The sequence below is a fragment of the Misgurnus anguillicaudatus genome, chromosome 12 (assembly GCF_027580225.2).
Source record: "Misgurnus anguillicaudatus chromosome 12, ASM2758022v2, whole genome shotgun sequence".
Taxonomy (NCBI): Eukaryota; Metazoa; Chordata; class Actinopteri; order Cypriniformes; family Cobitidae; genus Misgurnus; species Misgurnus anguillicaudatus.
Window position 1 is genome coordinate 1279331 of NC_073348.2, and position 13711 is coordinate 1293041.

A 13711-nucleotide genomic window follows, 5' to 3' on the forward strand; every position below is an offset into this window, starting at 1 on the left:
GACCAATAAATTCTTCACGAGGGACTAAATCCTTGTCAACATATCTTAAACACACTGCCTCTTGCTCTTTTCCAGACACGTCTCGTGTCCCATTCATCATCACAGAGTACTGCAGGTGTGGAAGTGATGTGATGTTTTCAACTATTTCGCGTATGATCATGCTGCTGAACAAAGTCAGGATTTCATTTTGAATCATAGCTGAAGTATATACATCCTTTAGACCACCTGTCAACCACTTGGTTAGAGAAGGGTCATCCTCTGATTTGTACTTCAGGACCTGTTCAAAATTTCCCTCACCACACTCATGGCCCCTAAAAGGTAAGCCCTGCCTAGCCAACATCTGCACAGCACCAATGATTTTGAGTAGACATCCCCTTGCTTCCTCTTGCTGTTTCACACTCACACTAGATAGCTAGACCTGTACTGATCGATTTTCATAAATGTGTGTTGTCATGGCTGTCTTATGACTATCAGATCTCTCATGCACAGTAAATCGCTCAAGGGCTTTTTTCCAATTTTTAAACCCAGATGAAATGAATGCTGAATCAGCATTCTTTGCAAGAGGTGATGTCACAGAGTCAAAGGCTTTTGAGCAGTAAAAGCCCAATACACCCTCAACACCAGGACCCACATGGAGCCATGGAAATTTCTGGTACCACTGAGTTTGAAAACTCAGAGTATATTTGGGCAAGGACTGTTTAGCAATTAATTTTGGATCTGGTTGATTGGGCTTAGTGAACTGATGGGGGGTAACAGCCACGTCTGACTTCTCTGCTCCTCTCTCTACCATTTCATCTTCATCCTTATCCTCTCTGACCTCTCCTTTACTCTGTTCTTCTTGTCTGCCTGCTTCTTTTCTGCCTGTTTCTTGTCTGCCTGCTTCTTGTCTGCCTGCTTCTTGTCTGCCGGCTTCTGATCTGCCTTCTTCTGGTCTGCCTTCTTCTGGTCTGCCTTCTTCTGGTCTGCCGCCTTCTGGTCTGCCTGCTTCGTGTCTGACTGCTTCGTGTCTGACTGCTTCGTGTCTGACTGCTTCGTGTCGTGTCTGACTGCTTCGTGTCTGCCTGCTCCGTGTCTGCTTGCTTCATGTCTACCTTTTTCTCCCTCTTCATCTCTGTCTTCCTCACGCCTGGCCACATCCTCACATACACCCTAATCAAAACGTTTGAAATGAAATTTTTGAATTTGATATACAGTAAACACACCAGACACACGTGCATGGTGGATGGAAATAAGCACCACCTAAGACACACACACACACACACACGTCCTGTATTCCTTCATAGACCTCTTTCGCAAACAGTGACAATAATTTTTTATTGCTTACCTGTGAACCATCCTGTGTTCTCTTTAAAACTGATGCCTTAAGCAACTCCCTCTCCTAAACAAGGGTGCAGTGGTAAAGGAATAGTATCAAACAATTACAGCCGTGGCACTAGCAAACCTCAGTGAATATTGAAAAGTTATATCATGAAATAAATGCAAACAATATCCAGGGCCGCATTAACCATAGGGCTAGGCGGGGCTAAAGCCCCGGGGCCGAACAAGTAGGGGGCCCGTGATTGGCTGTGAATCAGATTGACTGCTACTAGCCATCTGATTGCCAAAGCCTTACCACGCCCCCTACAAATTCGGTTTTTGCCGCCAGCCGCAGCACGCGCTTTTGAAGAAGCGCTGAGAGAGGAGAAGCGCCCGACGTCATTCGCGTCGGGCGCATTGTCCAATCGAATGAGGGGAGAGGCGGGCCTTACGTTGTGGCAAGGGAAGTTTACAAGGGCTTTGAAGAACCGGACTCCACTCGCTCACTTTCTCCTGCGTCTTTGTGCACCTCTCACCCTCAAACAAGGTCAGAGCAAGCGTCCTCTTTTTAAAGTTTCTGCTAATATGACAGTTAACAGTAAAAGAGCGCTCACGAGTCCATATTTGATTGACCAGACAGCTGACTCGGTGGTTGCTTAGCAATATAAAAAGCCGCGCCGCACTGTATAGGCTGTATAGTCGCAAAACGTAGAACAACATTTGGTCAGACATCCCTTTAAAATGGCATAAAATGGTGGAATGCTTTACCATCAGAAATTAAAACACTGAAAGGACTCAAGGTTTTTAATACACATTTAAAGCAATGGCTAAAACTGAAACAACTTTGTGAACGCTGATTATACAGGCTACAACTTAATGTATAAATTTGTTTAGATTCTGTGTAGTGACTACTACATCTATTTAAGCCCACATCTTATTTGATGTATTTATTGTATATATTTTAATAGCTATAAATTTGTGCTTCAATACTCTGTAATCTCTGTTTTAACCTTACAAGCCTAACCAGGGACAGGGGTTGCAAATTAGTCTTGGCTATAAACCTGTATGCATGGAATCTACTTTGTATTTTTTATAAAGCAATGTTTTATCCATTTGTCCCTGTCAAATAAACATTAAATAAATATAAATAAATAAATAAATAAATCAAACATCAGAAATAAAGTAATCTACTGCCATTGACTGAATCACTTTTGTAAAATAAATAAGAATGAATGTTGAATTTATAGTGAAAGATAGGTACTGTATATTTGATTACTTTACACAATATAATATTATTCAGTGCTTTAAGTTTTTCAAGTAGGTCGATTTCTTGTGTGCCTTTGTTCTATTGTTATTAATTGTAACTCTTGTCATCAGTAAGCTTGAGATTATTTTCTTAAGTGAATATTATTTTTTGTGATATGGAAATTGGTCAAAAGAATTCAGAAATGTTAGTGGCATTAAATTTCCATATGATAAAATTCTTATTAAAAGTAATATAACTTGACTGTGAAGTATATCATTATTGTTAGATAAAATGACTCGTATAATGATAAAACATTTAGCTCATCGCCCACCCCTATATTCGCTATTAGCAAGTCATGTTTACAGGTTAGTGTTAATCTAACATCTTTTTTCGTGCAACTGTTATTCTGAATTATTCTAGATTATATTTATGTAAAACAACTTCAGCAGTGTTTTAGAAAAATGTGTTCTCTCTGTAGTTGGTGACCTAAAGTGGTGTTGGGGGGGGGGGGCTGCAGTAATTCATAGCCCCGGGGCCCAGTGAGCTCTTAATGCGGCCCTGACAATATCTAATGGAAATAGGCTACTGTTGTTTAATGTTCAACTTCACTTACAGGATTTCTTTTGAAAAAGGTTTTGATCTTCTCCTGCCTCTTTCTTTTCTGCATCTTAATACTGAAAAAAGATAGTAAAAAACCTGATAGTGACATGGGTCTGACAGGACTGTGACTGCTCAATTTTGCTTACTTGCGTCTGAAAAGGAGTGATAAAAACAGCCACCTAAAGCTTTTTCCTGTGGTGTAAATAATGTAACAATTTGCAGTTTTTAAACATTAAAATAATATACACTTTTCTTTCATAGTTCTTCAACAGGTATGCAAACAATCATGTCAACATTTCTCAGTTTTTCTGCTCAACAGGTACAATTTAACACAACAGGTAACCACAAAGTCAGCTAATCAACATTAAATGCTCAAAATATAAAAATCAATTGCACTACCAATAAACCCAATAAACACTGCCATAAATACCTCCTCGTCAATTCCCTGCCTTCTTCATAACAGTGACTTTTTACATTGCATATATAACCGAATTTAACTAGCTGCTTAATAATAATCCCAATTAGCAGGAGTCTAAAAAACTAAATATATTTCTGAAAACACTCGACGTGTCAATAAAACATAAACAGAACATCTTCTCAAACACATATCAATCTTTTAAAAAAAAAAACTTAGAAAGCATAAACACTCAAAATACCTGGAAAAGCGAGATGTAAATAATACTGTTAAGTAGTTCCCCGCCTCCTCAGCACGAGCTGACCGATAAATCTAAAACACCAAGAGAGGCGGGACTTTAGGCAGAACAGCCAATCATCAGCCGGTCATACTCAAAGCCGGTGTCAGTCTAAAAGGGGAGGGGGGAGATGAGGCAGCGCAGACACAGCGACCAGAGAAAAAGAGCGGCCAGAGAAAAGGAGCGACTGTAGTAAAAAGTTCTTGCAAAACTGCGGAAAAACTGCAGAAAAAGTGTGGATGTTGAACACTCTCACCGGGAAAAGTGTGGGTGTTAAAACACCCACATCCCCCACGGGTGCGACGCCCCTGACTCTACAGTAATATTCACTTTGTACAGTTTTAGATAATTTACAGTTAAGATTATATACCATGAACACTGGTAAGTGATCACTGACATCATTCACTAACAAACCGCCTGTTATATTATTGTCAAAAAAAATTACAAAATATATTATCTATGAGTGTGGCACTGTGTGATATCAGGGAACTTGTGACGGCGCTGTACATTTGGCACCTAACTGACTGTATTTTCGTCAAAAACTCACTGCATCCTTTTAAAACTATAGTGCCTCAGTGATGTGAGGTATGTTCGACTTCACAGCATGACGCAGATCGATGGGGTTGCCATGGCCGCAACTGTGCATACAAAGTGGACTTATCTGTTTATTTTTTAATCATGCATGGTACTGATGTATGGCGTTATTTTAATGACAAATGTCGCGAGCGCATTGTTACATGGCGAGAGCGCATTCATGTAATACGAGCGTGCAGATCTCTCTACTCGCGTGCAGAATTCCTTTGCCTATGCACAAAACTGGACGCGATCTCTCAATTATACGTTGCCCTCTTGTGAATTCTCTGTTTTTGCTCAGTTAGTGTGTGCGTAACGGGTAAATACCAAAGTGCATAAATGTTAACTTTTCTTACTATATATCGCTGGGCTAACTATGATTAGCAATGGGGATTATTTTAAGAGATCATTCAAAGGATGGCACACACATCTATCGCTGTATGTTTGTTTAACATTTTAGCTAGCTAGTGCACTCACGGTTGACTTATCATCACCTATAAAACAGAAACTTTCTGATTTGTACTAGATAAGACCAACACCCCAATACATATGCATAGATTATTTTACCTGATATGAAGTGTGCATTGCAAACACGAGCATTATTTGCGATCGTCTCCGTCCATTCAACCACAATTGTCTTCTTTATTTCTGTGAAGGAATGTCTGCCGGGATCCGGTAAAACTTCAGTTTTGAACGAAAAGTGCTGTTACTTCTATTTTGGCAGCCAAAAACACAAGATGACGACATTTTAAAGTCAAAACTTTTAGTGCGCCTGCTATGAGTTCTTCATGTTTTGCCTCCAGCTAGAGCGGTGACATCACAGTGACGTAGGGGATTAAGGGGGCTATTATAAAGCCTGTTCAGATTTTCCACCACGCGATGAGAGCTTTTTAACTCATTCACCGCCAGCCTTTTTGAGAAAAGTTGCCCACCTGCATTTTTGTGATTTTAACAAAAGTTTCACAAAATTCCTTGCAGGAAAAATTATCTTCTATAAATATATAAACATACAAATTATATCAAATTAAAGAACACACCCTTTGCTTTCAAACAAACAATAAACAAACAAACAAACAAAATGGGGAAAAAACGTTTCATTATATATTTACTTTATCCACTTAATTTAACCACTGAAATATGGATATTTCTCTTCAAAAATACAACATTTTGAGCAAAAAGCTTAAAAAATTGCGTTTTTGTAAAGGAATTTATGTTAGATATCAGACTCAGAATGACTATCAAACATAAAGGCAGTTAAAATAAATCATTAAATCTTTTTAACTTCTGTTTTTGATAAATTCGAGTTTTGGCGCCATCCAGTGGATAAAAGCGGTATTACACTTTCACTTTGAAATTCGTCCAGAAAGGCATATTTATTAGTTAAATATTAACTCATAATTGACGAGATAACTCGTCAATGGCGGGGAATGAGTTAATTACGTAAACTAATACTTATTTTTGATAATTATTATTTTATTTTAAGTTAGTTTTTCAATAACTGTTGCTCGTTTCGTTTAGTTTTAGTTTTTCATTTATTATGCATTTTTAATTTTATTTCAGTTAACTAAAATGTTTTTTAGCTGATAGATTTAGTCTTAGTTTCAGTTTTCGTTTACGAAAATAACCTTGGGTAAGGCTTCTTTTCTTCGGAGCAGCGAGAGGTTCGCCCTGAAGTAGAAAATTAATGAGCTCCTGACGCTTGAACCGCGCTTATATAAGGACGTGTGCATCCCGCGCGCGGGTTCAAACGTCATTGGTCTGTACTTTGTACAGACGTTAACCAAAGGGAACACGTTTTTCCCGAAATTTGTCAAAATGGATTTATTGCGTTTTGGAACCAAACTCTTCATATGTATCCCCCTGAGATACATTGCCACATTGAATATAAAAATCTTTGTATTTTGATTTGAAGTTAAATAAATGATAAAATTTGCAGGTTAAACTGATATTAGTATATTTAGGTACTGTATCTCAGCATTTTAACTGTATATTTTCTTTCACAGCTTCACGACTAGCTCATTTTATGTTATAAGGAATGAGAGGGGAAATGAGTTTTAGAGCCGATACCAATGAATTCTTCAATTTCTGAGAAAAGTGATGAAGATGAAGTGGGACGGTGTAATAAAACCAATAAATTTAGGTACTTTTCCTCATACCAGGCATGCATTCCTCTGAATTGCAGCCGATAAGAGGCCTCACTGAGGGGTAGGTAGTATACAAAAATAATCAATTGCTAAATAATTTCCCAAATTTTTATTCTTATGTTTGTTTATAAGGCGTTGTCTGGCTCTGCACCAAGATATATTTGTGATCTAAATATACCTTATTGTCCTGGTAGGACACTAAGATCTTCAAATCACTTGCTTTTAAATGTGCCACCAAGTCGCTACAAATTAAAGGGTGATCGGGCCTTTTCTGTGGCTGGGCCCATTCTTTGTAATGCTCTCCCATATCATGTGAGGTCTGCTCCTTAATTGGACATTTTTAAATCTACTCTGAAAACACATTTTTATTCTTTAGCTTTTGGACATTTGTAATTGCTTCCACTATGTACAGCACTTTGGATCAATTGTTATTGTGTTAAATGTGCTTTATAAATAGAAGTTTGTTGTTGTTGTTGTTGTTTACACTGTTTGAAATGGATGAAAATATGTATGGCATGTTTTAAACTCTAAAATTTAGAGCAAGAGAGGAAGTCAGAATCACATAATTTTTGCAGCAATTAAAAAAATAATTATTGATGACTTAATTCTTTTTTATACCTTAATATGGCAATGTATCCTGGGAGATATATCTCATAAAATTATAAATATTAGAGATGTCCCAATAGCACTTTTTTGATTTCAGATCTGATACCAGAATTCTGTAGGGCTGGATGATAGAGCTAAAATGTATATCATAAATATAACATGTTATATCATTCGATAGCAATAATTATTAATACATTTTATTAAGCTTTTTAAAAAATGACAAGTAGAAAAAGTTTTAAATTAACCACTGTATGTTCTATTTACACACTTTATTAAGGCAAAGAATATACAATTTTAGTTAAGCAGTACAAAATAATTAATGTTTTTTTTCCCAGACAGGGATTAGTTTAAAACAGGACTAGGTCTTAGTTTAATTAGGAAATATAACTAGTTTCAACAAACATGCCTTACTAAAAACATTACTTGTGTGCATTTTTAGGCAAAACAAAGAGCACTGATGTCACTGCATGAAAAGTGGAATTTTCGTCAGAATGTGGCACTGTAGATTGCTGTGAAACTCCAAGTTAACGACTGCGCACGACAATTTGCAGCCAACACCGAAAACTGCCGTAAGTTGTCAGAAGTTGACGTGGGTCTTGCTTGGAAGTTGTCCCCCCTTCCCCTAATTCTAGGGGAGGCTTTAACATGTAAATGGACATGCTGTGAGCTATACAAATGCAAATCAGGGTAGCAGCTGGGGGAGTTTTTTACTCAGGTGACATTCTGAGAGGTTTTAAACTTTGATTTTAAGAAAATCTTTGGTATCAGTAAAGCCAAATTACAGACTCTTAAATTTTAGTTTGAATTTATTTATTTTTAAAGTATGCTACACTGTTAACACATTGTCTTCATGATGTAAACATCACTTAATATTTTGAGTTATGGACATTTACTTAAAAAATCTTAGTTCATTTAACTTTTAAGTGTATAAAATTAATTAAACTAAAACATTCAAGTGAATGAACTTTAGCAGTACATGTTGTAAGGAACACCCTTTGTCTCAGAATATTACGATTATTTAAGCTTTTTTACAGAATTAAGAACTAATAAGAACTTTAACTACTTAAATATTTGTTAAAATGTCATAGAGGTTTATGCTCTAATATTATTCATGTTGTTTAGTTTAAAATGATAAATTACCATTTTTGTAAATGAAAGTCCCCGTTCAGGTGATCAGTGTTTATTGACATAAACAACACATTGTATTGTATTGTGTTTCAGTGGAGAATCAAGTTTATTTAATGACTGACTAAGTCATGAGTTTTGTGTTATAATACCATTTATAACACTAAGAGAATTATAATTATACATTAATTAAAAATATAATTTTTTTCAACTCAGTTAACTAAGTGGAGATGTTGGACAGAGTAATTTAAAATCAACTTTAAGTTTAATGACAATCATTTATCAAACTTTTCTTCACCATTTATCACAATACTTTCAAAATATTTTTTCCTAATAATTTTTAAACTATCCCTTTAAGTAGATTCAATTTCTCCAGGCTAACAGTGTATATTAATTACTCTGTATGTAATTAGCAATAACCAATGTTATGTAAAAAAGATACACCAAACTATTTATTTCAACAATTTTAATTGTTTTAACAGAGTTTTAATCAGGCTCAATTTGTGCATTCTATGCAAACACCATCAAACAACATGTCAAACAACAAAATGTCTGTCCTGATGGGAATGAAGCAAGGTAACTTGTGCAATTACATCACAGCTCAAATACTGTGCACAGTGGCATGACTACAGTTTATTGAATTCACATACTGGTAATCCTGCCATACTTGTCCATCATTTACATCTCCTAACACACTCTTTGGCAGTTCCCGCTTTCGCCTTTCATCTAATTTCTCCTCAAATCCAAGTCTTTTAACAAGTCCTCCCAGAGACTGCACAACACTCTTGTAACAGTAAGAACGTATTGGATGGACATACTCTTCACCGCTCGAATATGTAGCCTATCTTAGCAAGGCAGAGCCATATTTCTTCCTTAATGCAGACCTCTGCTGTGGGTGATTGTAGAACGGGATGTGACCACAAGTCCTGCAAACCTTTGTACCATCCCGTCTGCGCTCATAGGTTTCAGTAAGCATGTACACTGTCATACATTTTGGACAAACCACATACTGTAAGAAGTCGTCACGGAGGATACCAGTCAATTTCATCATCAAGTGTTCTGTTTTTTCACTTCTGGACTGATCACTTCCATGCTCCTCCCCATCTTGTATGTGAGGATAGGCTTCACTCTGCTACTCAGCAAGGATTTCCCCCTCTTCATCCACATAGTCATCCTATGGAAATTTAAAGGACATATTTAAAACACATGCAATGCACATACTCAGCACCACCATTAGACCATTAGAGATTGAAAAGTCCATCATGAATATGGCCATTTGAGATTGAAAACCCCATCGTTAATATGGTCATTTGAGATTTAAAAAGAACATAATTAATATGGTCATTTCTCATCAATATGGCCATTTGAGTATGAAAAGATTTGAAAACTGTAGTTGGAAAAGATCATGTGCATCTCAAACAGCTAGCTTTATCTTAGTGCAATGAACCAGTTAAGTACTTTGTGGGAACTTCATCCACTTCAACTTCATTTTAGTTTTTTTTATACTTTATAAAGTGTGTTTATACTTTAGTTGCTTTCATTAGTTAACTAACAGAAATTTGAGAGTGGAAAACAATAATGTGGGTGAAACATGTTAGGTTTTCCCATTTTAGCTCTGGATTAGCATGTACTGAACTTTATACTGGTATATCCAAATGTAATTTCATGCTTACCACACAACAGGAGATGTCCAGGAAAAGATTAATGCTTTGGTCATCTGCTGTTTCATCTGAAAAACAACAAACAGAAGATACCGTTATGCATTATAACGTGATATTCCTATTTAATTATAAATTAATTTATACTATTAAAATAACAACAATAGTGATAATCAACCACATTTATCTTGACCAGGGGTCTCCAACCTTTTTGTGAGCAAGGGCTGCCACAATGGATAAAACATGCTGGATGGCTACTTTTTGATATAGCATACTCAAAACGTTTTTGTTTAACTTGTTGATTTTATTTTATTTTATTTTACTTGTTGATATGTTGTAGTATTGTTTAAAATGTTAACATACATACGTAAAGCAAGTCAAGCTTATATAAAAATATGTAATTATGCTCACCGTTGTCTGAACTGCAATTCGCTGGGTGCATTTCTTCAAATTCTTCAATCACTTTTTTTTCTGGGTCCTCGGATTGCATTTCACTTTCACCAATCTCTCTAACTCCAGTAAGGTTATCCTCCGGGTCTTTACACATGACAGGACATCACTCACAGCGGGTTCATGACTGGATAGCAGCAGGCTCTGTACGTTATCTGACCTGACGTAGTCCTTTTGGATTTTTTCTCCCAAACTACATTTTTGAAATAGCGCTTTCTGTGGTCAAAATACTGTGTATGACACAGTTCAGTGTTGCAATGTTCACAGAAGCGCCAAGGTCGTTTCTTCAGTCTTGGGACTTCCATCTTTCAACTGACAGCACACTGTGTTGATATCACACAGAGCTCCCGGCACATCGCGTTTGTTGTTTATATCATACGCATGCGCGCACGTCTCACAAGATTTTCCTTATATCAATAACCTCGCGTGTGATTGGAGGAGCCCGACAGGCTTCTCGCCTTTGTCCAATCGCGTGCGAGGTCATGGCCACGGCTCACACAGCAGTACAAGAGGACCATTAAGAGATGTTTGGTTTGGTGTTTGTGACTCTCCAAGAAGAGAAAACGGGTGCACAATCCCAAGATTGCGGTAAGAATAATTTTATGTAAAAGCATATTTTTAAGTAGCCCAAGCTGTGTGTTTTATTGCTTAGAGGTGTTTTTGTCTTGTAATTTTTAGGAGGCTGTACGGCATCTCTGAGGCACACTGCAGGCGCTTTGAACCAGAGCAAAGGTAACGTTACGATTTAAAGAATATGCTTTTATTCTTGTATAAGGAAATAGATACGTTAATAGATCCGAGCTTAAACCCGCACATTTTGTTTTCACAGACTAACGTCGCCTCATAACGAAGCCGTGACCTCCTATTTGGTTTGGGCTATTTTAGCAAGTCCACATTTAACTGCTGAGAATGACGACATTGTTTGTAAGTATAACTTCTAATGTTTTTCCTCATTTCTTGTTTAATTGTACCGTGACTCTGTTTATTAATACCAGTTTCATTTAATTGTTTTCCAGCTGCCTGTAACACGTATTATGAGTCGGTTCGCCGGAGCTTCAGATACAAACAACCTGAACTCGCATCGCGGGCGGAAAATGCGAAAAGTTTAGCTCGGAGTCGATCCAGAAGAAAAAGGGTAAGATTTATTATATTAGATCAGTTTTTTGTCAATGTGAGTATTTTTCAGGTCACTTATTGTCTTTATTGATTATATTACAGTTGCTGGAAGCGAGACGAAGTGTGCTGGCTGAGGGTGAGATGGACATTTGAAAGTGCGCCACCATAGATCTCATGTCTGATGAAGACGGCATTGTTGACGGGGTGTCTGGATGGATTGTGCGGCCACCGCCCTCTCGCAGCCTGGAACTCTCCGAGCTCTGTGCCACGCTGCAATTCAGATTAGAGGCGATACCAAAGTACAGGGGAACTCACCATATATGCCTGCAAAAGCGACTTTTTTACAACGTTTTTGAGTTTTTTTTCTTTTTCTTTTTTCAACACTTGATAACTTTGAAAAAGATTTTTAGGGATCTTTCCCGAATGTCTTGGGCACTTTTTGACGTGTTTGGAGGGCAACATAAGAGACATTATGCTGCTTTGTACATAGTTGTGTGTTTCTAATTAAAGCTCTTTCTTTGAATAAACAGCTGTGTGTTTATAAATAAACCTCTTTGTTTTCTCTTATATTTCTTGATGGTGTGAATAATGAAGTACATAGCACAATGACATTATTATATAAAAAATTAATATCACATAAATTATATATTTATTATTATTATTATTATTGGGGTTTACATTTATAATGAGCCAGGGTGCCCAATAACCCCCCTCTTTAGAGTAACGGCCCGACTTGAATTTACTCACTCGGTATTGGCTGAAGCCACTTCTTTTAAACAAGAAAAATCCCTTGTGATTGGTTTGAAGTGATCTGCTAACCATTCACGGGAGATTTTACTTGTTTAAAAGTAGTGGCTTCAGCCAATACTGAGTGAGTACATTCAAGTGGGCAGTTACTCTGGTTTCGCTGCTATTCACATGCTAATTAGACTAGAGACGCTCTACCTGGCCGGCAGAGGTTTCGCTGCTATTCATATGCTAATTAGAGACATCGTACCCCCGCGGGGCTCTCCACCTGCGTCATGGTTCGTTTACGACAATTTGTGACACAGACGAACGCGACGCTCGCTGCCTGTAAATTGAGGAAAGCTGCCGAAAATTAGGGAGATTTTCGGGAGCCTACAGGCGCTTACGGGGACGAAAATCCCACTTTTCATGCAGTGTGTATTTTCAGATATGTCGGTTGTTTTGAGTTTGAACAGCTCTTACATTTATTTTAGTCTAGGACTAGTCTTATCCCTGTCTGGGAAACTGCCCTATATATATCTTACATAAAGATTCAATTTGTGTTAAATAAACTCTATAGTGTTAAATAAAATTTTAAAAATCTGTGCAATGTATATGTAGAACAATTAAGGCAAACTTTGAGGTTGATTTACATTTGTAATGCCGGATGAAGATGATTGGAGGGCTGCACTGTTGACTAGCACTGGTGTATGCTTTCTGCTACATCTAGTATCATTTTAAATGTAAAAAAAAAACAATAATTTAAAATGATTAGTAATTACGAAAATCCTTGTAACTGGTAATCATGGCAGTGTTTAGTAGACCATATAATAGGTAAGTTTAGTCAAATAAGTATGCACTTGAATCATTGATGCACTTGAAGCATCCTCTCATGAGAATCCTCGCAACGCAATGGAAAGTTCATAACTGTTAAAAAACAAAGAGAATAGATGCTTCGTGTGCTCAGCACATTGTGAATTGTATTCATCCAATGGCTTACTGAGACTAAAATGAAATCTTTAAGGGGCGGTCCCCCCCAGACAGGGATTAGCTTAATCCAGGACTAGGCCTTAGTTTAATTAGGAAATATAACTAGTTTTAACAAATATGCCGTACTAAAAACATTACTAAAAAAATGTGTGCATTTTGAGGCAAAACAAAGGGCCTGATGTATTTTAAGATATGTCAGTGCAAGTTGTTTTCAGTTTGGACAGCTCTTAAAAATGTTTTAGTCTAGGACTAGTCTAATCCCTGTCCGGGAAACCGCCCCCTATATAATAGCCTACAGTTATTGTGTGCGCATGTGTGAATGACGCCTTTCTTCTGTCCGCTTCCGATTTAAAATATCTTTAAATGTGCGTTTGTTCCTTCACATGAAGCTATCGAGTGTATTAAGAAGACTTTGAATATAGTGCATAAAACGTTTATGGTGCTTTTTAATACTTTGTCCTTTAACCCTCTGGGGTCCGACCATTTTGG

At 37.2% G+C, this 13711-nt stretch overlaps 1 long non-coding RNA gene across 1 annotated transcript; it reads left to right on the forward strand.

Annotated features, from left to right (window-relative positions):
• Positions 1 to 10593: 10593 nt before the first annotated feature.
• LOC129424461 (uncharacterized) lies at positions 10594 to 12243 on the forward strand. The gene is made up of 5 exons (XR_012372674.1): positions 10594 to 10978; positions 11069 to 11122; positions 11220 to 11314; positions 11407 to 11525; positions 11609 to 12243. It is a non-coding gene; the product is annotated as an uncharacterized lncRNA (long non-coding RNA).
• Positions 12244 to 13711: the final 1468 nt, after the last annotated feature.